The sequence below is a fragment of the Felis catus genome, chromosome B2 (genome assembly GCF_018350175.1).
Source record: "Felis catus isolate Fca126 chromosome B2, F.catus_Fca126_mat1.0, whole genome shotgun sequence".
Lineage (NCBI taxonomy): Eukaryota > Metazoa > Chordata > Mammalia > Carnivora > Felidae > Felis > Felis catus.
The window spans coordinates 43,594,975-43,619,746 of NC_058372.1; the positions used below are offsets into that span (position 1 = coordinate 43,594,975).

The 24,772-nt window shown below is 46.5% G+C and overlaps 1 long non-coding RNA gene across 2 annotated transcripts; it reads left to right on the top strand.

The window, feature by feature from the left end:
- Positions 1-8,945: 8,945 nt before the first annotated feature.
- LOC109499688 lies at positions 8,946-20,687 on the top strand. 2 transcript variants are annotated; one of them, XR_006597802.1, is made up of 6 exons: positions 8,946-9,028; positions 15,146-15,252; positions 16,089-16,303; positions 16,402-16,592; positions 17,343-17,498; positions 19,073-20,687. It is a non-coding gene; the product is annotated as an uncharacterized LOC109499688 (long non-coding RNA). The 2 variants fall into 2 exon arrangements; XR_002742293.2 differs by lacking the exon at positions 17,343-17,498 and having other exon boundaries at positions 19,073-20,686.
- The last annotated feature ends 4,085 nt before the right edge of the window (positions 20,688-24,772 follow it).

Sequence of the window (24,772 nt, forward strand, 5' to 3'; positions counted from 1 at the left end):
GGCTAGCCAGCGAGGGCCAGCCGAGCGGAGGGTGTCTGTAGGCCAAGGCCCCTGGTCACCAACAGCCTGCAGCCGGGATCCCAGTGCAGGGAGCCAGGAGCCTGGGGCCTGGTGACAGAGCCCTTCTCTGTGTGCTGGGGTGAGCTGATGCTTCACGTTCCTTTCGGCTCAAATGGCTCCAGAGTCGTTTAGGATCTCTCTGCCTGCCAATGGGCACCTTGAAATAGGGAAAGAATTTGAAACAAACCCTCCAGGACACGCAGGCCCAGGATGCATTTGCAGCGCTCGGGATACACAGTCACCGGGCAGCTCACAGAGGTGACCGAAAAGTATCATCGCAGCGGGAATCCCGTGGAGAAGAGATGTGGGAAATGGGAAGATCTGGATAGTCAGTTTAACTCCTTTCTTGCTCTTTTTAAAATATTTTTTTGACACAGAAGCTAAATGTACTTGATGACCAGATTACTCTCTCTCCCCCGCACCTCTTCCTCTCTTGTTTCCCCTTCCTCTCTCGAGTTCTTTCAAACTTTCTTTACTTAAAAACAAAATATTTAAAGTCTGACAATTAGGTCTCGTGGATGCTGAGAGGCAAACCCAGGGAATTTGAGGAAGGCAATCGAGGGGTTTTTTTTGTTGTTAAAAAAATAAAAGCCTAGAGCTTTGCTTCACTTAGAAGGGATACTCTTACTCGTGTCTGTTTTAAATATATTTTTTAAGGTGATGAAACATCCCAGGGAACAGAGCTGTATGTGAAGAGATTTGTGTGGAAAGGAGGATTTTAAAAACTTTTTTTTTTTCATCTTCCCAGAGCAGCCCAACCTCATACTTCAAAGGAACTGAGCAGAACTTCTACCTAAGGGAAGCCTTGCCTCCCCCAGCGGGCTTGGTTTCCATACCATGGTTTTTCTGGAAATGTCCTCTTTCCATACACTACCTCTGAGTCACGCCTCATTGAGAGTGATGATTATGATCTCCTCTGGACGTTCAGTTGCTGCTGAGAATCGGGAGGATATTTTGAGCCCTGGAATTTGGGCTCTGCCACATGTTTGGATTAACAACCAGTTAAACCTTGCAAGGGCAATATTTTTCTATGCAGTTAGTTTTTATACCAAACAAGGTTTGTAGTAATTGGATGCCCTACTTGAGCAAAACTGTTTACCAGAAAATAAATCACTCCTGGCATTAAGAAAACACAAGGGCAGGGATTCGCCAGCACAGCATCATCCCGTTCATTTCTCATAAACCTAGCCCCAAACATGTGCATTCTCATCTATGATGACTTATGCTTTGAATTGTGGTCTCTTTATTTCCATGCCCATTATAATGCTTACCTAAACATTTCCCTCTGTTTAGCTGCAGTGCTTCTGGTAATGACTTCTATTTGGCTGCTGGGAAGCATTTGCCAGCTTTTAGCAAGCCCCTCGGAAAAGAGAGACAGAGAGATTGGAAGGGGGGAAGGAGGGAAAATAGAAGAAAAGAGGCACATTTTTTTTTTCATAATTGGCCGCTGAATTATGGAGAACTGAAGCTTGCAGCAACTTCAGGCTCATCGAAGTTAGCTCTGTGATTTGTGGATGCGGAGTGTGGGAGCGTGCTGGCTCTAGGGGCCATAAGAGGCAAAAAGGTGGAGTGTGAACTCAGGCCCTCTAACACCTGTTGACCTTTGCCCTGTACTTCTGCGCTCCGGGAGTCCTCTTTTTCTCTGGACATCGTGGATGCCTAAAAAGGAGGCTACAAAACCAAGATGATAGGCCATGTTGTCTCGGGAAGAGACTGGAATAAGGCTAACGTTAGAGGATATCCATCACGGTAGCCAAGAGGGTCAGTGAGTTGCAGGGACAGGACCACAAGCTGCTGACGTGTAGGCGTACCTCCATGAATGGTCTTACCCAGTTGCTGGCAGTCACTTAACACCAGTTAAAGCCACGTTGGAAGAGGCTATTAGTAATGCAAATGTCAGGAGAAAACAGGAAAATGGTCCAAATATATGAGGTTTTCAGACTTTGAGACATTTGTTGAAATTCATATAGAAAATGGAAGAACAGCTCCCCCCCCCCCCGCCCCCGAGTAATGATTTATTTGTTTTAACTGACCTCCATCAGAGCTGGTAGCTCTAATCATTTGGAATGAATCTAATCGGCTTACCGCCAACGGGAATATCTGATGCAAGTCAATTCTGCTCCTAAACCGTGAGTGCTGTGAAAGGGAAAAAGCACCCCAAAAGTAATCCACAAGATGTAGAATCCGCTCCCTTCATTGTGTTAGTCGGACTTTGGCATCTTGGAATATTTCGGGAGCCTGCACAGCTAATGTGTATTTTTGACAATGGGGGCAAACTCGTGGCTTTTGAGAATCCAAAAATGAGTCGCTGAGCATGAGAAGATTTTAGTCATTAATGAAGTAAACATATTTTTTCTTCCACGTAGACTTTTTCCTTCACTTTAACTGGGTACTGTCATTTGCAGAGAGCCTGGGGTCATGAACGTGGCTTCAAGGGAATCCCCCTGCTTCACTTATCTCAATGATAAAGTCATTCACATGGAACCACACGGAACTTGGATTCTAGTGTTGAAACCGCTTCTTCAGGCCTGATTTGCATATGCTAGAAGTATCTTGAGAGCTGGGACAAAATTATTGAACCAACCACATTATCTAGCACTTTTCTTTGCAAGTACTAGGAAATAAATACACTTTGGAGGAAGGAATCCGTGAATGAATGAATGAATGAATGAATGAATGAATGACAGAAGAAGTCATTTCACTGTAGAATAGATAGATGTTCTTACTCATATAACAGCAGTGACTGTTGGGTCCTTGCCACGTGCACTGCAGTGTGAGAGGCCCAGAGTGAGGCATACAGACGTGGTATAGCAGCCAAGGCTCCTGCCCCAAAGTAGCTTACACACTACACAGGGCACAGCCACAATTTGCAGTCTTTTCCTCTGGGCGACATCATGGATCCAGTCAGCTGTGGGGTCACCATCTTCCCCAGCGGCCCCTACCACCGTAGAGGCTAGAGTTCCTACCTTTTTTTCCCTGTGAAGCCTTAACTCCCCCTCCTCTCCCTGCCCTGGAACCCACTTCCTAGACCAAGGCAACCGGCAGAAGGACCTGTGCTGGTGATGTGATACCTCATCTACTTGACATCGACTTCACCGACTTCAACTCCTTGACTTCATCATCTTCCGAATACTGCTGGGGGGAAACCAAGTGAAATTTTGCAGCGTTTGTAAGTCAGAATGGCCAGCTATTGATACTCTCACAAGATGCAATCAAATTTTGGCATATTTGTACAAAGTGGATGATCCATAAGCTTTTGGAAGTATTGCAGAGTTTTCCAAGATGTCCTTCCTCTAGGACTCTCTCTCAGCCAGGCAGGCCTGGTGTCGGGGGATGATGTTTTTGACGGACTGCGCTTCTGGGAGGTGAGCGTTGATGAGGTTTTGTTAATTGTAGCGGAGGAACCCTAAAGTGGAAGCATGCTTTGAAAAGTAGTTTAAAAAAATGCCCTTTGTTTGCCAAACAATCTGATTGGGATAAATACAGCATAAGAATTTCAAAGTAAACACAACTATATGAAAAGATCTAATAGCTCAACATGACGTGATCCCTACAACCACAATATTGAGCTGCTTTTATTATTTCAGTCAAGATGCTTCTGGACTTTTTTTTTTTTTCCACATGGGTAATACTTGAAAAATGGAAATATTCTCAGGAAGTTTGAGGGGAAACTATTAATCACTCATAATTTACTGGGGATTAATTTATATCAAATGCTTTCAGAACTGGAAGTGACTTTAGAAATATTTTAGACCAGTTCTCAACCAAGGGTGATTTTAGCCTCCCAGGGGACATTTGGTAACGTCTGGAGACCTGTTTGGTCGTCACAGCTTAGGGGCCCTCCTGGAATCCAGTGGGCAGAGGCCAGGGACGCTGCTAAACATCCAACAGTGCATAGGGCCATCCCCACAACAGAGAATAATCGGCCTCAAATATCAGTAGTATGACTTGGTGAGAGAGCTTGTTTTCAACCAACTCCCTTCCTTTTAGAGTGAGATGCCCAGAGCCTGAAGATGATTTGCAAAGTCACTCAGCCAACCAGTGACGGGAGGAAGGGTGTCAACCTCGTCCCCTGTTCCGTGCTCAAGGCTCATTTCACTGCAATGGAATAAAAGGCTTTCCTCCTGATATCTTATTGAGACCAGCAGTGTGAGTTGAGAAAATACAAATTTTGATAGCTAATGGAGGATTCAGGAAAACGTGAGAGGATAGTTCTCCACCAGAGATCTGGGAGGAAAGATAGATACAAGTAGTGGGAGGTGAGAGTCTGCAAGCAAGAGAAACGAAACAGCCAGAGAGCCATAGTGGGGGTGACGGAAACCAATTGTAGAAGAGGCCCAAAAGGAGCAGTGGGGACATATCCCCCCAAATATTGCTTGCTTAGCAGTTTAATATGGATATTTCTAGGGTGACTAACTTGTCCCAGTTTGCCTGGGACTGTCCTGGTTTTAAGACTGAGAGTCCCATGTTCTGGGAACCCCCTCCGTTCTGGGCAAACCAAGTGTGTTGAGTTTCCCATTCCTTCACACGAACAGACTTGATCAAAGTTTTTCTATCAAATTGCATATTTGGACAATTTCAGTGAAGGGCACATGAGACCTCTTCTGTACATTGTTGCAACTTCCTACGAATATATAATGATTTCAAAATAAAAATTTTTAAGTAGTTTATTGAATGTGATCTGAGTGAATCACTAACCTTCTCTCAACCGAGACTCCAGGGCACTTTTATGGGACCAGATGGGACAGCCAGAGTAGAAAGTCATAGGATGTCACAACCACTGTGGGCACTGATTTCATAGGTAGTAAGGGTACCATGTGGTCACGGGACAAATGGTGTGGTTGCCATTTCAGCATGGTCAAAGGGTTACTTAATCTTGAAGTAGTCCAGATCTTTCTGTGGTGGTAAATAGTGCAGTTTAAGGTATATGCAAAGCAGAATGATTTATATAAGAAAAAAAAGTGTAGGAGAAACTTCCACTGAGACCATTGCTCATTCATTCATTCATTCATTCTAGTGCCACACACTCTGCTAAGTGGTGAGGAATAAAAGTTGGGTGGGAACTCTTCTTGTCCCTTGAAAGGTTTTTTAGCTTGGGGCTGAAAGAAAGGTATTGAGCAAAAATGTCCATTTTAACTTTAACAATGTAGAACACGCTTCTTTCATAAAAGGGAGAAGGGAACATTTGTTGAACACTTTCTACGTTCAAGTTACTGTGTTCGAGTTAGATAGCTCAGTATTTTCAGGCAGATAAAACCGGACTTTCCAGAGGAACCTGGGGTTTTCAGTGTTTGGACATCTTTAAAAGAACATTTGAATGTAATGGAATATTCATTTTTTAAAAATAATTTTTAGTGCTTATTTATTTATTTTTGAGAGAGATAGAGAGTGAGAGGGGGAGGAGTGGAGAAAGTGGAAGACAGAGAATTCCAAGCAGGCTCTGCACGGTCAATGTAGAGACCAACGAGAGGCCTGAACGTGTGAATCATGAGATCATCACCGGAGCCGAAATTAAGAGTCGGTCACTTAACCAACTGAGCCACCCAGGTACCCTTGGAATATCCATTTTTTTAAAGAGGAACATCCACAAGTAAAAATTGGCCTCATGGGCCTGGGAAGCTGAGCATTGGGTAGAAGTGTTTGACCAGAAGATTTCTCAATCCATTCCAAATTTCTTAGCTCTTTAGGTAAATCCTGGAAAAAACCTATATAATTATCTGAAAATTTTCTAATTTTCAAGGCCACATGACCCTTCCACATGGGGAGGGAAGGTACCATCTTACAGGGTTTGTTGTCAGCCTTGCTCCTGTCTCTTAGATGAATTCTCTTTTAGCTGCAAATGAATGTTACTGTATGTTTTACCAAAAGCAGAAGAAAAGTACAGTGGGCACTCGGCCATATCAGGTGGGTCAGGAGACAAAGGAAACAGAAGGAAAAAGGAGAAGGAAGAAGGAAAGCACAATATGCTAAAACAGAAACTGGAAGTCATGGAGGCAAACCATGGACTCTTCATTCAGAATTGCTCATGGTTACGAAGTCAGAGCAGCCATCTTGTTTTTAGGTGAGTCCCTCTCTAGGTTTCTGTCTTTGGCCTTCAGCAAAGACATTACTGAAAGAATCCCTGGGGGGAAGCTTTTAAAAGAATACCTACCCTCAAGCCCCACCTCCAGAGATTCTGATACAATTGGTCTTATATAGGACTTAAGCATTAGTATATCCTCAAAGGTCCCAGGGTAGAGTCATAACTGAGAACGAGTATTTAGCATAAACTGCTAATTTTTATGGATGGAGAAATCAAGTCCCAGAGACATTAGACAACTGAGAGAGGTTCACACGTCTAGACGCAGAGGTGGATCTAGAACTCAAGCCTCCCGCTTCCCATGTGATAATTTTCCACTACTGCATTTCGAATGCCTCACATATGAAGAATAAGTCCCTAATGCACTTCTGTTTTTAAAAACACCTAACATGGTACCGAGCACAAAGCAGCACTTAATAAATATTTGCTGAATGAAGGAACATGGCACATGTTTAATTTTCTCCCCCACACCCACCAGAAGTATTACAATAACATGTTCTTAGACGCTAAAGTGAAATGGAATGACTTTCACGTTGAGTCCCTTTCTTAGGGTTCAGTACCTTTTTGTGACTCAATCTAGGAGCCTGTGATTGAGTGGATCATAGAATTCAAGGGGATTTCCATTAAAGTAATGAAGTAGCAGTTGGCTTTTCAGCTTCAAATTCTTTCCCTTGTTAAAGAAAGTGAAACATTATCTTGAGTAGGGTCGGCTATTTAAATCCCGCTGAATGGATTTTCAATAGAAGTGATTGAAAAAAAACATTTTTAATTTTTTGGAGGAATTTGTTCCATTCTGTCTTGTGTTTCATTATAAACAGTTTTTTTTTTTTTTTAGCAGAAATTATTCTTCTTGCCATAAATGTGTGGTAAATGCCTCCCAACCATATTTCCACACAGACCACAAGTCTTTGCCAATTTTTTTTTGTATGTAGAGCCCCCACTGATGATGGCTCAGAACTGAAACCCGATCTAATGCTACTAAACTCCTGGATTGAGAAGGGTCTTAAAATCAACTTTGGCGGTTTAGACAAAAATTAGCCCAGAGCCTCTGGTTTCTCTCTTTTACTAGAATTGTTGATGATGCAAGACAAAGCCTACTGAATATTGGACAGTAAGCCTTTGAGGGCAGGGATCAGCTGTCTTCTCCTCACTTTGATATCCTTCACACATGGGGAGCGCTCTAAACCATGCATTCTCAGTGGAGATGAGAGCACCCTCCAGTGTGATTCTTGGGGGAAGGGCGTAAGAAAAACCTTAGAAATGGTTTATGGCCCTTCGAAGGGCCACAGTGCATAAGCAGATATACAGTATATCTGTGGCACTAAATTTTCATGGGGAGATTGGGTAAAAAAGATCTAAAGGCTCCTTAGGGGAGTTATAATTTAAAAAACAGTTTGAGGGGCCCCTGGGTAGCTCAGTCGGTTGGGCGTCCGACTTCAGTTCAGGTCATGATCTCACTGTTGGTGGGTTCTAGCCCCGTGTCAGGGGCTCTGCGCTGATAGCTCAGAGTCTGGAGTCTGCTTCGGATTCTGTCTCCCTCTCTCTCTGCACCTCCTCCCTCGCACTGTGTCTCTCTGTCGCTTGAAAATAAATAAAGGTTTAAAAAAAAGTTTGAGAAACACTGCTCTAAACATATTTATTGACTGAGTGTAATGTATGGCTGGGGATGGTGTTTCATGGCTCCATCTTGGACAAGTAACCTAAGCAAAGGTTCCTGTATCTGGAGACTTAGCCAACTGCCATAATATTTTGACTTCGGTTTCAATTATACTCTACATGTCCCCCTGTCCTTGTGGTTTGAGATTCAATGTGAAGCCACGGGCACCAGGGAGGACTCTTTGGTCCTTCACCAATTGGAGTGCGAAAGTGAAGGAATTCCACCATGGAAAAATCGGATGGGAATGAGGCTGGTACCACGAAAGTAGCAAGGAACAAGGCAAAGCTATTTCATGGGGGAATGACCCACAAACTATCTCTTACAGAGCGTCCATTCAGCTATGACTCTGCCACTTACCCAATTTTTTTAAGACACAAATCTCAGTTTCCTCCTCTCTGGAATGGGGACAAAAGTAGGTGTCATCCCCACCTCAGAGTGTTCTGGTTGATATCAAATGGGATCACACGTGCAGACACACAGTCTAACCTGTAAGTTGTTAATTTTAGCCTATTGTTATTTTCCCGATGATTGAACTATTATTTCCCTAGACTATGAGGACGCAAGCAAGGATTTGAAAGAGTAAGATCTTTCCATACCAGTGAAAGATCCATTTCAGGCCCTGGAAGACTTCACATGACGTGCTGCCTGCCACGTGCCCCTACTTGGATGCAAAAAGAGCTGGAAGGTGAGGCCTCAGACCAAGCACTTACTTTCCAGAAGCGAATCTGTACAATTGAAGGACACCACAAGGAAGACAGCTAACAGGCTGTGCCATGAAAGAAAACCACTTAAAACTATACCTAAATGTTAATTACCCATAGCACAAGCATACAAGAAGTTAAACCATCTTAGAATGGTACCTTCAAAAGTGGTTCCAGTTCTGCATCTTGACCCCCATTTCTGTCCTTGGGTCTTTGCAAGACCCTTCGGTTCTTTGCAAGAACACCTCCTTCTTTCTACTTTCATTGTGTATATTTTACTGTTAGGGCAAGTGCCCTTCTCTCTGTAGGAGTTTCTTTAACCATAGATTCCACCCCTTTACCCTACAGGAGTTTCCCCCATATATTGGAGTTTATTCAGTCTGGAATAATCTGCCATCTTGGGAGATTCCTGGGGAGAATGTAGGACAGTAGGGCATTCCATGGAAGCCTTTGACATTCCAAGACCTTCAAACAAATCCACTGGGAGGGGAACACGATGGTTCTGGTCCCTGTAGAGCTTTCCACACCAGGGTAAGGGGCAGTTACACTTTCTTATCTTTCCACTTTTCTGGAGTATTATTGAAACAGATACACACGTATACACACATATAGAGGAATCTTCTGAAGACAAAGATCACTTTTCAGAAAAAATTCCAGTTTCAACCCACAGAAAGGGACAGAAACCCTTTTTTAGCTGCACCACCATGGTAAGCTGCTTTGGTAAACTGCTTCTCTCATAGTAGAGTTCATGATTCAAGTATTAAAACAGAGTAGTGTTGGTTGGTCATTTGTTTTTCACTCATCTTTGAATTTAAAAAAAAAGTTTATTTATTTTGAGAGAGACAGAGAGAGTGTGAGTGGCAGAGGGACTGAGAGAGAGAGAGAGAGAGAGAGAGAGAGAAAGAATCCCAATCAGGCTCCACAATGTCAGCTCAGAGCTTGATGTAGGGTTTGAACCTGAGATTGTGACCTGAGCCGAAATCAAAAAGTCAGATGCTTAACCAACTGAGCCACCCAGGCACCCCTCCTCTTTGATTTTTAAAAGTACGTTTAAACTTTGGGAGAATAAGAAATATGAAGCATTGTATTTATCATTTGCAATAGTTTAATTAAATTCCCAGACAAATGCTATTCCTCACCCCCCAACCCTGTGGGGAGTAAGACTAGTTTCATTCTTCCACTTAAGACTTATTTTCACTTCCTTCCAGTCTGCTTTCTCCTGTTCATTTGTGCTTCAATGCCTTTGCCTACTGTGTCCTCCTGACTAGCAATGCCCTTTGAACGATTTTTTTTTTTCATCTTTCAAGATCCAACTCACTCTGTGCTACTTTCCCTGGCTTCTCTGGCCCATGCTGGCCTATTTCTCTGACCTTCTACTATGTTCCACAAAGTTGAATAAATAATTGCTTTACATGTTTTTTCCTCTGTTGCCAAGGTTGTATTTGCCGGCACGCGGGGTAAGTGCTTTATACATATTTATTGTCTGGATGAATCTCACTTGATGGCTGGAAGTGAGAGAACATTCTTGGGTAATTGATGAGAACTGGTGTTTCTTCAAACTCTCTGGGAACAAGGAAATTAGCTTATGACTTCATTCTCACAGGCTGTACAACCTTGAGCCACTTACCTAACTTCTGTAAGTCTTGGTTTGGGTATAAAATGGAGATTAATGGAAAAACGACCACTTTGTCCATTTTTTGGAAGAGTGAGGAATAAGATAGGAAAAGTGGCTAGTGCAGCGCCTGGCATATAGCAGGTGTTCAATTAATAGTAGCTGTCATTAAGAGTGTTGTTATCGTCATTATGGTTATTCTCCGCATTATCCGATACAGTTCTGGGCATGTTGATTGACTATTTAGTCCTGAACAATGAGGCTGTTCAAATGTCCTGTAGCATCCTTCACTAGTCTGTTCTCTATGATTTGCTCAGGGTGCAAGAGACCTGTCGAGGAAAATAAGTTGGAAGATTCAGTAGAAGTGCTGTATCCAAGTATCATAGCCAAGCTACGTAAAAAATGAAAACTTTCCCACTGAATTTCCTGGACTGGCATGAGGTGGGTGTCGTACCCACACCTTAGTTCAGACTACGTGAGGAGTGTGATAAACCAGAACTCTGAATAGTGGCTTTCATGAAGTGGCTCAGATAAAAATCTTACTATTCAATTTTTTATTTACAACTTAGAAATTCTAGATTGGTTGACGTTGGCTCCATACTTTAAACCAACTGATGGGAAGAAAAATCTGTTATTGATTTACTGGCCTTCTTTTTTTTCTTTTTTTTTTTTTTCCCTCTTGCCTGTGAGCACTGATGAAAAGTCTCTCCAAAACAAGTATTGGGGGCCTCACAGTCCTCAGGGAACTGAGGGAGGAGGTGTGGGGTGGGCGGCATTTGCATCTCATTGCTGGCTTCGAGGGTTGTGTCCCTTCTTCAAACGTTTCACTCTGGCAAGCCACTCTTCTTCCCCCATCCTCAGGGAAGCCCATGCCCAGCAGAGTGGCCCATAAGCAGGAATCAGCAGACTTGGATTCGGTTCCCACAGGGCTCCCTCGACAGCCCCTCCCATGAGCTACACACATCGCAGTAGACGTCTTTCCTGGACAGTCTCCTACCTTTGCCACTCTATCCCCCGAGGGGAGGGTCTAGAGGTGGAACAGTTCCATCAGGTAGGTAAAGTTCCAGGGGGGAAAGACAGACTTTGATCCAGCCATAGAGGAAGCCTCATACTCTGCGTTAGGGCTAAATCTGAAATTGGACACGCACACACATACGCACACACACGCACACACACACTAATGATGGGGAGCTGAGTGCCAGATAGCATGCTAGGTGCCATCTTACATATTCTTCATAACAATCCTGGAGAGTGGAACTTACTACCTTGAATAAGGCTCAGAGAGCCCAGGCGGCTCCCCCAACATCACATGGCCGTTGGGTGGTTGGAGCTGAACAAACCATTTCCCCCGGGCTTCGATCGCTCCCGGGAGGGGGTTGCTTGGGCTTCCTGGCCTCAGTAGAGACGCACGGGTCACTACAGAGAACTGCGCTCAAGTAAGCTGGCAAGAGAATTCTGGCCGCGGAGGCAGCGCCCTGTCCCTTGCCCTGCCCGTTTTTCAAAAAAGCCGGCCTTAGACCAGGCCCAGCATCACTCCCGCCATATCTGATTCGATAACGAGTTGCAGAGCCAATAAGATTCAAGGGGAGGGACGTGAACTTCGCCTCTCCATGGGGAAGATGACAGTAAATGTAAGGTCCTATGTAGTTTCACCGGGTCTCCAGAACAACTTGTTCCCAGGGAGTTCTGGGGGCGCTGAGTTTTTTACTGTACTTCATTTTCATGTTGTACCTGGCGTTTTTCAGAACATCTCAGGGACTATTTACTTCATTTGATTCTCTTCTCTATTTTTTTTTTTAAGTTTACTTATTTATTCTGAGAGAGACAGAGACAGCGCGAGTGGGGGAGGGGCAGAGAGCAGGAGAGAGAGAATCCCAAACAGGGGCCGCACCACCAGTGCGCAGCCTGATGCAAGGCTCAAACTCACGAACCGTGAGACCATGACCTGAACTGAAACCAAGAGTCAGTTGCTTAACCGACTGAACCCCCCAGGTGCCCCTCGTTTGATTCTCTTTTCTAAACAGAGCAGCTGGAGAGATTCTTTTTAAGAGTCAAGTCAGATTATGTCATACGTCTGCTGAAAATCTTCCAGTGGTTTCCATCCTACTCAGAGTCAGAGTCAAAGGCCTTACAAGGTCCTAATCCATCTGGTCCCATTTCCTTAGGACCTCAGACTTACTACAACCCCCACCCTCATCCCTTCCATTGCTCTGGCCTTGCTGTTTTTTAATGTGCAGGCTCACTCACCTTTGCCTCAGGGCCTTTGCACCACCTGGAATACTCTTCCCGCAAATGTTCTCTGGGGTCCCTTCTTTGCATCCTTTGGGCCTAAGTCTCAATAGCCGCCTCTTAGACATGCCCTCCCTGGTCTCTCTTCAGCACTCCTCATTCTCCTTCACGTCTGACTATTTTGCCAAGACACTTATCACCGTTAGAAATTCTACATGTTTAGTTTACTCACTTATTTATCTGCTTCCCCCCGTGGAGCTCTAGGGAGAGAGAGATTTTTACCCAGTTTGTTTACAACTCCACCACCCCCCACTTCCCCGAGACTACCACAAGGCCTGCCCCTGAGCGATGATCCATAAATATTTAACTTCAATATGAAATATTGAATAAAAGCATGAATTCTTGCAGCAAGGATATTTTCTAGTCAAGGTAAGTATTGTGCTCTCAGCTTTACAGATGAAGAAACAAGCCCACGAGTTTCCGTGACTGGTCTGAGGTCACACAGATGGTGGTAGAACTGTCTAGAACCGGGTGCCATGACCCCTAGCCCCAGGTCTTTTGGGCAATAAATTGCTGAGTTCCCACGTGGCTATTTCCATGCAGGGATGTGAACGACTCTGATATGGGTTCAGATACACAGACCCGCAGGCTCCCACTGCAGTGAGAAGAGGGTACCACACGACTATCATTTCCTGGACAGAGAAATATGCATCTCTGCCCGCTGGGTTCAGAGCAGTAGTAATTACGAGAGTCTGGAAGGAAGTGAGAAAAACATCAGGGACATTTAACAACCTTCACTGACCTGCAAATTATTATTTACAGTAACACAGAGCATTTCCTCTGTGGAGGCGAAGACACAGAACATATTATGCCTTTTTTTTTTTTTTTTTTTTTAACATATAAGCCTGAATCCCCATAGCACGTTCCGGAAGCAGACAAAGAACAGAAAAGAGTGAGTGGACAGGTCAGGATGGACTTAGCCTTAGGGGATGAAAGGAACGAATTCTCGCCATCCTTTTTATTAAATTCCTCCCAGAAACTCCCTGAATTTGATATTAAAACAATCTGAGAATCGCATTGTAAACTCTTCAGAGTCTGGGTCGGGCCTTACTGTTCATGCATCTCCTGTTGGTTGAGCGTACTGCTTTGTGACAGAAGGTCCGGAGAAATGTGTCCAAATTGACTGCCAGGGCCAGGGCTGGAAGAGGCTTTGATTCGAGGCTCTTCCAACCTTGGCCCCCAGGGCACCCACCATCCCTGGCCTGGGCCTACCAGAGCTCTCCGCCTCTGCCGACAGGGAGCTCATTACCAACTAGAGCAGTCCTTGGTTCTTATTATACTTCTCAGGCTGAACTCCTGTCTGCCTCCTGTGAGGCCCACCCTTCGGCTCTACTTCTGGGCTCGGGGGTGAGAGAGACTAAGTTAACGTCAGGTAAGCACTTGCACGTGTTAACGAACATGTTCTCAGTGTCTCACAGGCTCTAAAAGGCAGAACTTGGCAGCTAGGAGTTCTTGAAAGCAGGAGTTCTCTGAAAGTCCTCCTGTGTGTGTGTGTGCATGTGTGTGTGTGTGTGTTACGGGGTGGGGACTGGGTTTCTAGCGTGATGGTGCAGAGCATGACGTTGGAGTCAAGATGCCTGGGGTCTGCGCCTGGCTCTGTCACACAGCTGTGTGGTTCGGGTATGGCACTTAGCCTTTCTGTGCCTCAGTTTCTCCACCTGTAGAATGGAAGTAATAATGACAGCTTCATAGGGTTGTTGTGAAGCTTAAGTGAGCTAATGTCTGTGAAGTGCCTACCTAGCCCATCGTTAGCCCTTCTATGCTGTCCACACATGCCTGCTCATGCTCGCGCACTCTCTCTCTCTCTCTCAAAAATAAACAAACATTTAAAAAAATTTTTTTAAATAAATAAATAAACGTGACAGCCTCTACCTCTCGACTCATGACAAAGCCTGCACATCAGAATGAATTTCTGGATTCATTTCGTCAGAATTAGCGCGAAATCACATAAAATAAGAAGAAAATGGTAGCCATGTACCAAATGTTGGATGGGTTAGAAAAGAACCATGAAGAAAGGAAGCTGACGCTCCGAGGGCCAGCTGTGGCCCGGGCCTGTGTGAGGCCGTCCACCTGCCCCCTCCCTCTACAGCCCTTGGGGTGGTGGTCAGAATCTCCCTGTTGTTAACCATGAGCAGTGAGCAGCTCAAAGTGCCCCGCTTTGAATCGAGAATCCCAACCCTAGTCAGTCTGCATCCGGTGGGGGGAGAAGCCTTCAGGATGTGGCGGGAATTTGGAGCTGGGGGGCAGGAGACCTGGTTTCTTATCACAAGTATTGAGGCAGGCTGGCTCCTGTTTCTTCACAGGTCAAGTGGGCATCGGAATATCCACTTTACATTTCTCCCAGGGTTTGTAAGGTTGCTTTTGGTCATTTAATTCATTTATGTGTAATATTTATTTATAGGCACAAGAACAAAACCAGAACTACCAAGGGCTGTTGGAGTGGGGAGGGGGGTCTCTTTCTCAGGCCCCAGCTGTGGGTCCGTGCCCCGGACGTGACTCCCTAACTATGTCAGTATTTAGTTTTGGCGATTTCTACTACAAACTTAGATAATTCCCTTATACAGCTGTGTCTTGAACGTGTTTAAATTGCATCCGTTCTCCCTCTGCTATGACAGGGATTTTAGCACAATTACGCTCTCTCTCCTTTCCTCTGTGTTTTTGTACCTAAGACAGTTGTCTTGATAATCTCCTGGTCACCTTCATAGTTTTAAATAATGTACCTAAATCTTCATGTTGTGATTCCTCAGCTGTTAAGCAGTACCTGTCGACTTGCCGGTAGAACAGAAATGCCACAGAAACGTCTGCCCCTTTGGCTCCTTGCCACCTCCCAGGGCCCAGGACCTTCCCAACACAGGTAGGCACTTGCTTGCTATTTGCTGCATGGACGACTGTAACCTGAGCCAGGAGCACACCTGCGCTGCCTTCCCCTCCCCCACCTTCCCCACTTCCTTCTCTGAACTGTAGTATTCACTTTACTTTTTCAGGGTTTTTACGATTTATATTCTAGGTCTTCCAAGTTTCATCTGTAGGTTGGTTGGAAAACCTGAAAACCAGGGACACCAGGGTGGCTCAGTCAGTTGGGCGTCAGACTCTTGGTTTTGGCTCAGGTCATAATCTCACGGTTTGTGGGTTCGAGCCCCCCATCGCGCTGTGCACTAACAGCGGGAAGCCTGCTTGGGATTTCTCCTTCTGCCTCTCCCCCACTTGCGCTGTCCCTCTCTCTCTCTCTCAAAGTAAGTAAATAAAAAAAAAAAGAGAGAAATTCTGAAAAGCAATACACAGGGTATAGAATACTGTGATTATAAAAATATTATATATTGCAGAACCAAGGAATATAACCACACCTGCATCACTTAACAAGGGGACCTTGGGCAGGGGATGTTCCAGAAGCCAAGGCCAAGTGGATTTTTTTTTTTTTTTTTTTTACCCAAGCAAATGCCATCACAGCCAGTTGCTGTCCATGGAGGAAGGTTGGGGGCTGTAAAACTCAGAAAGGCTTTTAATAGTGACCCCACAGCCTATCTGTTTTCTTCATAGATATGGTTCTGATTTGGGAGTCTTCCCAGGGCTTTTCTGGGAAGGGCACCTCCTTCCCCAGGCTAGTTCTCTCTTCCTCTATGTGTTTTTGGGGTGTAGATTATTCCACTCAACTTCATCCGTCAATATGACCTCATCCTCTTTGTGTTCTAGGCGTTTGTGAAATTTTCTGGATTGCTGCTGGGATCTTTTCATGCTTGATATGGATTTATTCTTTTGCATGTATTTACTGTTATTTCAATAAGACTTGGGAAGAAGGAGAGGTAAAGTAGGCCCAAGGTACCCTTTTGACCTTCAGCATTTATTTTGAAAAATTTGAAATGAACAAATATTTCTTCAGTGAACAACTAGGAGACCTTCTGGTTCAGGTGAGGAGGCTTGTCATGAGTGGGGGTTTGATGGGGTCAGAGAACCAACACTCACATCCTAACAAACAGGGCCAATTTCATGTCCTTATACATAAAAGAATACTTTCACCGGGACTACCTTGACAAGTTCATGTGTCCATGAGATGAGAATAGAGGAAAAAAAGTACAGGAACAAGTTCCGGCGATGAGAAGAAGAATGACAGAGGCATTCCATAATTTATCTTAAGGCGGCAATAATTTGTGTGTCTGGAGACGCGCTTTGCAGGGAAAAGAATCAAGACTCGCTGAGGTAATGTCACGTAACAGAACGCGTGGGGTTGGTGACAAGCAGACAGAAGTCTGAAACCTCGTTGTGTCTTATATATCTTCTGCAAAGTGGGTACACTAAAATCTGCTCGGCGAGGATTGAGCAAAGCGACACATGGGAGGTACTCAGCATAGTGTGGGTTCTTTGGGACCGGTAATCCCCATGAGGCCGGGGGAATGGACTAGAAGAAAGTTGAAAGATTTGTATACCAGCTCTGTTGGGTTTACTGCAGCCATTGCTGGATCTTTATTGTCTTTCTGTCTGTTTTTGTCTGTTTCTCTCCCTGTCTCTTCTCCTCTCCCACCCCAGTCCTCAGCGCTAGTAAAATCTTTAAGCATCCTTTGAAAGAAAATTGCATGGTATCAGTCACAGGAATGTGCTACCATTTCACGGTGGCCATCCGCAGCTCTCTCCCAGGACCCCAGATGGAGAATCCCAGCCGGGCAGGAGAGCCTTTGGTGGAGGGGGAGTGGTGTTTCCTGGATGCTCTTTTGCCCTCTCAGCCATTTCCCTTAAGATGAAATGATCCCCTAGTTATGGGACAAATTTAGCCCCTATCCCTCCATGGCCAGGGGCTGTGGCAATATTCTACTGACTCCTCCTCACTGGATTTTGGAAGTGTAGGCCGGAAAATCACTGTCAGGTTCTGAGGGCAGCACATTATGGAATAATCAGGACTTGGCACAGGATGATGTTAAAAGTGCTTTCTTTCTTCCCCAACACTACTTTCAGAGATGCTTGGTCAGATCATTCTTCACTGCTTGGGGGCCGGCAACAGTGCACAGATCCACATGACCTCCCGGAAACCGGGCAAGTCCCTACTCCACCAGAGTCGGACTAGACCTCTTGGTCCCATCAGCCTCTCGTCTATAGACATTTTTCCTCGTGGTAAAGCAGCCCACCATGAGCTCCCCAAACACTCCCTGAGGTCAAGCCTCTCCCCCAGTGAGGGATTAGAAGCGCCAACCTCACTGGCTGTGTGACTTTGAGCAGGTTACCTAACCTCTCTGGGCCTCCGTTCCCCCAGCTCCAAAGCGGAGTTAACAATAGAACCTACCTCAGAGGGTTGGGATAGGAATTCCGCGCCTTAGTTTATCCATGAAAAGCCTTAAGACAGTGGTTCTCAACTTTGGTGTGCTCAGAATCCCCTGGAGGGCTTGTTAAAACACAGATTGCTGGCTCCCAGCCCAGCACGTCCCTTTAGGTTGCATTTCTAACTAGTTCCCAGGTGATGCCTACGCTGCCTGACCGAGAACCACCCCCAACTCCCCCACCCCATTTTAGAACAACGCCTGACATGGGACCAGCTCTGTATGATTTATTTGTTACTCGTTATTTACCTGAAAGATTTAAAAAAGGAATGCCACGGTACCTTTGGAATACTTGGCCTGATTAGGTAGTCCTTTTAGAAGATTCGGGATATCAAGGGGATTAGCTAGCCCTCCTATCTCGATGGAAGGGCTGTAGGAAGATTAGGAGATGGTGGGGACCGGAGACGAGACGGGCAGCCTGGATGCATTTCAGTATCCAGGAGCCCCGTTGGCCTCCCCCTGCCGCAGAGTTTATGGATAAAACAGAAGGCAGGCGCTGGGGAGCCAGATGAGGCCTGCCTTGCCTCACTCTCCAAGTATTTGGGGCTCAGGGTGGTACCAGGGGCTGTGGGAAATCATGACACTGAAGACTGGGCCGCGGCCTTCGGCGATCTCAGTTGCAGAGCCCCCCCCCACACACACCAAACAGTAAATAGCCACTGGGGGCCTGTAAGGTGAACACGATGCCCCCCGTGTACTAGCCTTACGGCCTTGGGGGAGATGCTCTCGCTGGCTGAGCCTCAGTGATCTCGTGTATCCTCCCAGGGTCCCTGTGACGATAGGAAGCACGGTAGAGCCCCGTGAGAGCAGGGACCTGTCTGTGCTTCGCACCGCGGCATCCCTGCTCCCGGCCGGTCCCCCCCACATGACAGGTGTGCCCTACTCTTGGTAGAAGGGGTGCTCTGGTGAGTAAAGCACTCGCGGCATCTGGCTGGTGGCATCTGGGCACGGGCGGCTGTCCTTGTGACTTCAGGTGAGGACTGGCCTAATCGGGGGAGACGACTGGAAGATGTGGCAAGCTCTCCAGATCTGGAGGGATGGCAGGGAAGAGGAGGACGGAGGACGGAGGAAGGAGGGTGTTTCAGATGGGGCTGAGGGCATAAGGCAAGGGGCGTTCCAACAAGGGGCGTTCATCTCCCCCCAACTGCCTGCCCATGAAAAATACAAGAGGCAAAGAGCGCAGGTCAGTTTCTTCTTGTTTGCCTTCTAACTGACAGAGCATTTTGATGGAGACCAACCCGGGCATAAAAGAACATTCTTCATGTTCTCTGATCATGCCAGAGTGTCTTAGGTCAGTGCGTGCATAGGAGGCGTTCCACAATCTGTCTTCAGCTTAACTTTCCAACCGCATATCCATTTCGTCCCATCCAGGACTGTGGTGGCCCCCTAAACCTGGAAAACTCCTATTCATCCTTCAGGACCCAGCCAGTGCCTCCTTCTTACACAGGCCGCAGAAGAGGAGGTCGCTTCTGTTGCATTTCCCCAGCCTCCGGTCTGGAAGGAGAAACACAATTCAGCAAGGTTCCCTTCTCCGGCTCCGGCCCCACCTGTCACTAGGGGAGCCTCAGCCGCCCGACCTTCCACGGCTTCCTTCTGTAGTTTTCCTGAGTGTCTCCAGAAGGTGTCCTCTGTGTGCTCTCCTGTGGGCAGCTGTTTATCTCCCGCATGGCATTTGTCAGCGCCCTTCTCCGCGGAGGGGGAGCAGGCTGCGGGGTACCCCCCCCCCCCCGGCTGCTGTCCGTGTCCCAGTGGTGTAACTGAGGCCACAGCACAGCGCCGCCTCCCGCTGCTGCGTGCTGAAAGCCGTGCTTGCTTTCCCACAATCACGTGGTCTGGCTCCCAGATCCGTGCTGCAGAACAACTCCGAAATGGGGACAATGAGAGTCTAAGAATACAGATGGGCTATGAATAGCTCCCGCTCACCACGCCTTTCCTGTGGACGAGGAAGGGCGCTATAAACCCTTCTGTGGAATCCACGTTGTAATCCCCGCGTTGAACCCTGGATTGTTGCTAGTGAGGACCGCAACCCCCAGAGGCTCAGGGAGATTCAGTAGCTTGCTTCGGTGTTCACAGCTGGTAACGGGCGGCTAGGAGTTTAAACCCGGGTCAGCTTGGCTCCAGAGTCCAGAACCTTCATGTCCCTGCCTTGGTATGCACACCAGCTCCCATGAGACGGAGCGATGCCCTCCTCAATGCTTCCCAGTTCCCTTGGCAGTCCATCAGCTGGAAGGCTCTATCTTACCTCACAACAGCGCCTGGCTCTTAGTACAAGTTCAACAACGATTAAATGAGTGAAGAAATAAATAACTAGAGTCTTAGTCTCACCTGACACTCCCACCCCCAACTGATGGGCCTGGGGAAGGTCTCCATATCTATCCTTCCTCCACTTTCACCAATCAGGGCAATAATATTGCTTGGATGGGGTTCTTATAAAGCAGGCTGAGACGCCAACGCCTAGGAAACAGAACTCCAGTCTCAAAGGGGTCAATGGCAACAACGTACCAGCCTCACTGGGTTTGGCCCCCCACCTGCTCACACAGGCCTCAGTCCTCTGCAGAGCCCTGCCCAGTCCTTTTGGGAATCCTGGGAGAATATGTCACGTGTTCCAGCAGTGGTCTCCATGCGGTATCTTCCGCTTCCCTCCTTTCCCTCTCAAGGCCCTCGCGATGATGTCCTCTCTGGGCACGGCCCCCTAGGCCGCCTCACCCTGCACCTGCACCCACCACAGGACTATTGTCCACCATGTTCAGGGCCGTCTCCTCTGAGAGTGGCCAGCCTTCACGGTGCCAGAGCCACTCTGTGTCCTGCTTAGACGTGAAAGGGCTGCTACCCTGCTCCGTGTCACACATTCCATCCTCTGGGGCTTGACCAGATGATGATATGAGTGCCCCATGACTTACCAGGTCCTTTAGAAATCCTCTCCTCCAGGGGCGCCTGGGTAACACAGTCGGTTGAGCGTCCGACTTCGGCTCAGGTCACGATCTCACGGTTCGTGAGTTCGAGCCCCGCATCGGGCTCTGTGCTGATGGCTCGGAGCCTGGAGCCTGCTTCGGATTCTGTGTCTCCCACTCTCTCTGCCCTTCCGCCGCTCACACTCTGACTCTCTCTGTCTCTCAAAAAAAAAATTAATAAACATTAAAACATTTTTTTAAAAGACAGAAAGAAATCCTCTCTTCCAGCTTCACATGGCAGCCCATTCCCACAGTGCCCAGACGCATGCGTGGAACCGGGGGGTACGTGTGCACGCGCGTGCACTCTTGCGACTCCATGCTGTCCCCCACCCCACCCCCTGCCTTGTTCCCCACACCACACGCCAGGCTGCTCCTTAGACTTCTTTCCCCATGACGCTAATCAAACCCTGAGGATAGCTGTTTGCTAGTCTTGGTTCCTCACCCTCCTCCCCACTCATCAGGCAAATCCAGCCACATATGGATTCATTTTAAGGATTATGTGGGACCCCCCCCCCACTCCCCACCATCCCTTAGCTGCAGACTTAAGAAGACCAGCTCCTCGGTCCAGACGTCAGGTGAGCCAGCCTACTGGGGGAGGTGAAGGGTGGATTGAGCTTTATCAACAAGTCTGGCATTTCCAGATTTAAGGCTTGGATTTACTATGAAGCTGATGCGGGCTTAGGTTTCAGGACCTCCCTCCCCGATTTGCATGGGAGAGGCCCCGGTGCTCGTGTGTCTTTATAAAATCGGCAAAAGTACGCTATTTTAAGGCAGTCGGTTAATTGCTGGTTCTTTTTCCTTCCCCATCTTCCCTCCTGTACCTCCCTTCCTGTCAGGTGACATTAGAGTGGCCATGGACATCTTGGAGGATCTGGGTAAAAGGCTATTAGGCTGGGGATACAGGAGTTCGGTTTCCTTGGGTTGTGTTAGCATGGTCTGTCGCCATCCTCCTGCGTGGCTGGGTTACTGCAAACCCTCCCGGTGTTGGAAAGGCAGAGATACTCCTGCTACCGAAGGGGGAGACTTGCCTCACATCACGGCCCAAAGATGTAGTCTCAGAGTCATCTCTCACTGTGACTGTGTCCCAAGGCACCTGGCGCTGGTAGTCGGAGACAGCAAAGTAGAGGCAGGATAGCAACGTGTGGAGCCAGAAGCTAGGCTGTGGAAAGTTCTTCCCACCATCATGTGCCCAAAATTGTACGTGGAAGATTCCGGTACCACATGGAGGCCTAATTAAAACTATTACCCCCAAATACCAAAAACCGAAAAGCGAATGTTGATCAGTCACTGCTGGAAGAAAGACTGAATTACCTCTCCTCCCCGTCCGTATATAGAAAACAATAGTTCATAATCATCACCTAAAGAAGTAAGACACCCAAAAGAAATGCAAACAAAAGCATAGGAAAAAACCCCCAGCAGTATGGAGGCGTGTCAGAAAGTTAATTGATACAACTACCGTGGGTATCTTTTTGGATTTTATAATATTTGGGTACTGGAGGACTCTTGAAAACTTTTGTAATATCTTGTGGTTTCTTTTCTCCTTCTAAATAAAAATTCACACTTGCGACACATAATGTGCAACAAAATTCATTCTTTGTAACATGCTTTGTATTTTTTTCCCTTACATTTCATTGTAATTAGCTTCAGGCTACTTCTAATTGTATTAGCCTGAATGGAATGGTATTGTCTTCAGGACCCATATAACCTGCATCTGCCCGGGGCATGGAGTTAAAGAGTATTTGGACCTCTCCCCACTTCTTGTCTGAATGTCTGAAGGGCTAGGGTGAGGTGGGGTGAGTTTCCCTGTCTTCCTACTTTTCCTGTCAGAATCGGCCATGGCAGCCACTAGAAGTTTCCTGCTTCTTATAAGTCATCCTCTCTGGGGGTCTTTCTAGGCTTTTTCTCCTCAGATCTTCTTACTCGTGGCCAGTTTTCTTAGATATGTCGCCTTAGGACTTGCTACCCAGTCCAGCCTCAGTCAAGACTCTTTATACTCTGCAGTCTCCCCTCCTGTGCCCCACGTCCACAGGGTGGTGTTGGATCTTTCCTTCCTTTGCTTTCCTTTCTCTCTGCAGAGTCTCAAGATGTGCTCAGGATAGATCAGGCTCTATTACTAAACAACAATTCCCTTCAAGGTCCTCATTGTCCTCAGTTCTGGAAAGAGAGGCCCGGAAATGTTGCCCATGGCCTGAGTCTACAAGACCATGGTTCATGAGGGGTAAGGGAAGGGTGTCTCCAACACTTTGTGAGTTGGTGATATTTGTATTTGAGGTCTCAGCACAGACACAGAAAGGGATGAGGATATCCCAGTGTCCTTCTCTCCCATCAGTGTGACAACTTTTTCAATTATTTATCAACTTCACTCTCACTAGGTGGGAAGAGCATTTTATCTGTAGTTAGAAGATGTGAAATTGACTCTGCTGCTAATTCACTGAGTGTCCTGAAACAGCTCACTTCTCTCTTGGCCAAAATGTGGTGATTGGGTTATGTGATTGCCACAGTCCCCCAAGCTATAACTTATCATGCTCTATGGATCACTGTGCTTGCAAATCTCTAATGAAACAGGGATTACCTACTCCTAATCTTTGCAGACCTAGAATTTGAATCTTGCCTGCTCAGCATTGACAAGAAATCACAAGAAAACAGGTTCACATTAAGGAAAGGGGCCAGGGGGAAAATAACCCCAAGTTCCAGTAGAATCTTTGGTACTAACTACAGCTATAATGTTCTATGGTCATCAGACATTCAATAATCTAAAAGCTCAGTTACGTTTATTAGATTTTACTGACTAAGGTAGGCAGTCAGTGGAAGTATTTTAGAAAGAGTAGCACCTTCAAGGTGAACTTTTGATGTTGTTATTTTTGTTCTTTTGACTGAAAAAAAAAAGTCTGGTTCTCAGGATTCTCTGCCCTTTCAACGGTTGTGGGGAGTCTTGTGACCTCCAAGTGTGCACAGACCCTCTTTTTTCTGCTATGGTTAGCCAACGCTAACCCTTCACTTTCTTGGTTAAAAAAATAAATGACTGAAGGAAGGGAGGAAATCCAGAATATTTGGAAGATACCAAGAACTTCTTTGAAGTAACTGAGGCCATGGGCTATGGAGAGAGACCTTCATGGCTCCAAATACTGCCTCCACCACTGACTAGCTCCAGGAACTTCTGGAAAGAATGAGAGCGCAAGGTACAGCTTGGAACAGTAGAAAGACAGACATGTACGTGGAGGGGTCACCCAGGTCCATTCAGGGAGGAGGGACATTTTGGGTGTTTCAAAGTTTCTTCAAGGCCATCCTCCTGCGTTTGTTGAGTCAATGTTCTGTGACTAGCCGCCTTCAGGCTTTCAAGATGGTTTCCCCGGTGTCTGGGGGAAAAGCATTCCACATAGGGGTGGGGGGTGGGGGGGCAAGTGAGCAGCAAATCAGCTTTAGGAGAGGGTCAGCCTCATTGTTCCTTAATAGGTTAGCTTCTGGTTTATACATCAGCTTCCTATGTCTTTGGTTATCAAACACCTGTCTATAAGAAACCGATCTCTCGTTTCTGGGTCTGTACGGGCCAAATCTAACTGCTGGACCGGGCGGGCTGAGGACCAATGTGTGGACTGCAGAAACTTCATGCAGCTACTGCTTCCCTGGGAGGTGGTCAGCCTACCCTGATGACAGCCTCCCTCTTACCAAGCTTCTCAACTGTAACAGATCTCAAGACATCTTGCAAATAAACAAGGGCCATCACTATACTGTGGAATATACTACTTAGCCAATACAAACAGGGTTTCTCTCTCTCTCTCTCTCTCTCTCTCTCTCTCTCTCTCTCTCTCCTTGTTTTTAAACCAAATTTGGTAGTCTGGCTTATCGCTCCCTCCTGCCCTCTGGCAGTTGCAACATATGTTAGCGGTTTGTTGTGGAGCATTGGATCTTTGGGGTTGATGATTTGTCGCTTGGGTCTATGTGGCAGAAGAGGTGGATTCCAAGAAACACATGTTTAAGAAATTCAGGAAGGAACAAGGAAGTGGATATGATCATTGGCTAATTGGTTTGTCAGGCCAAAAATGCCTTTTGGTGCTCACCACAGCTCCAATGCCAATTCTTAAGTGGTGGTGACCTCCCTTGAGGTCACTGTGTGAATGAC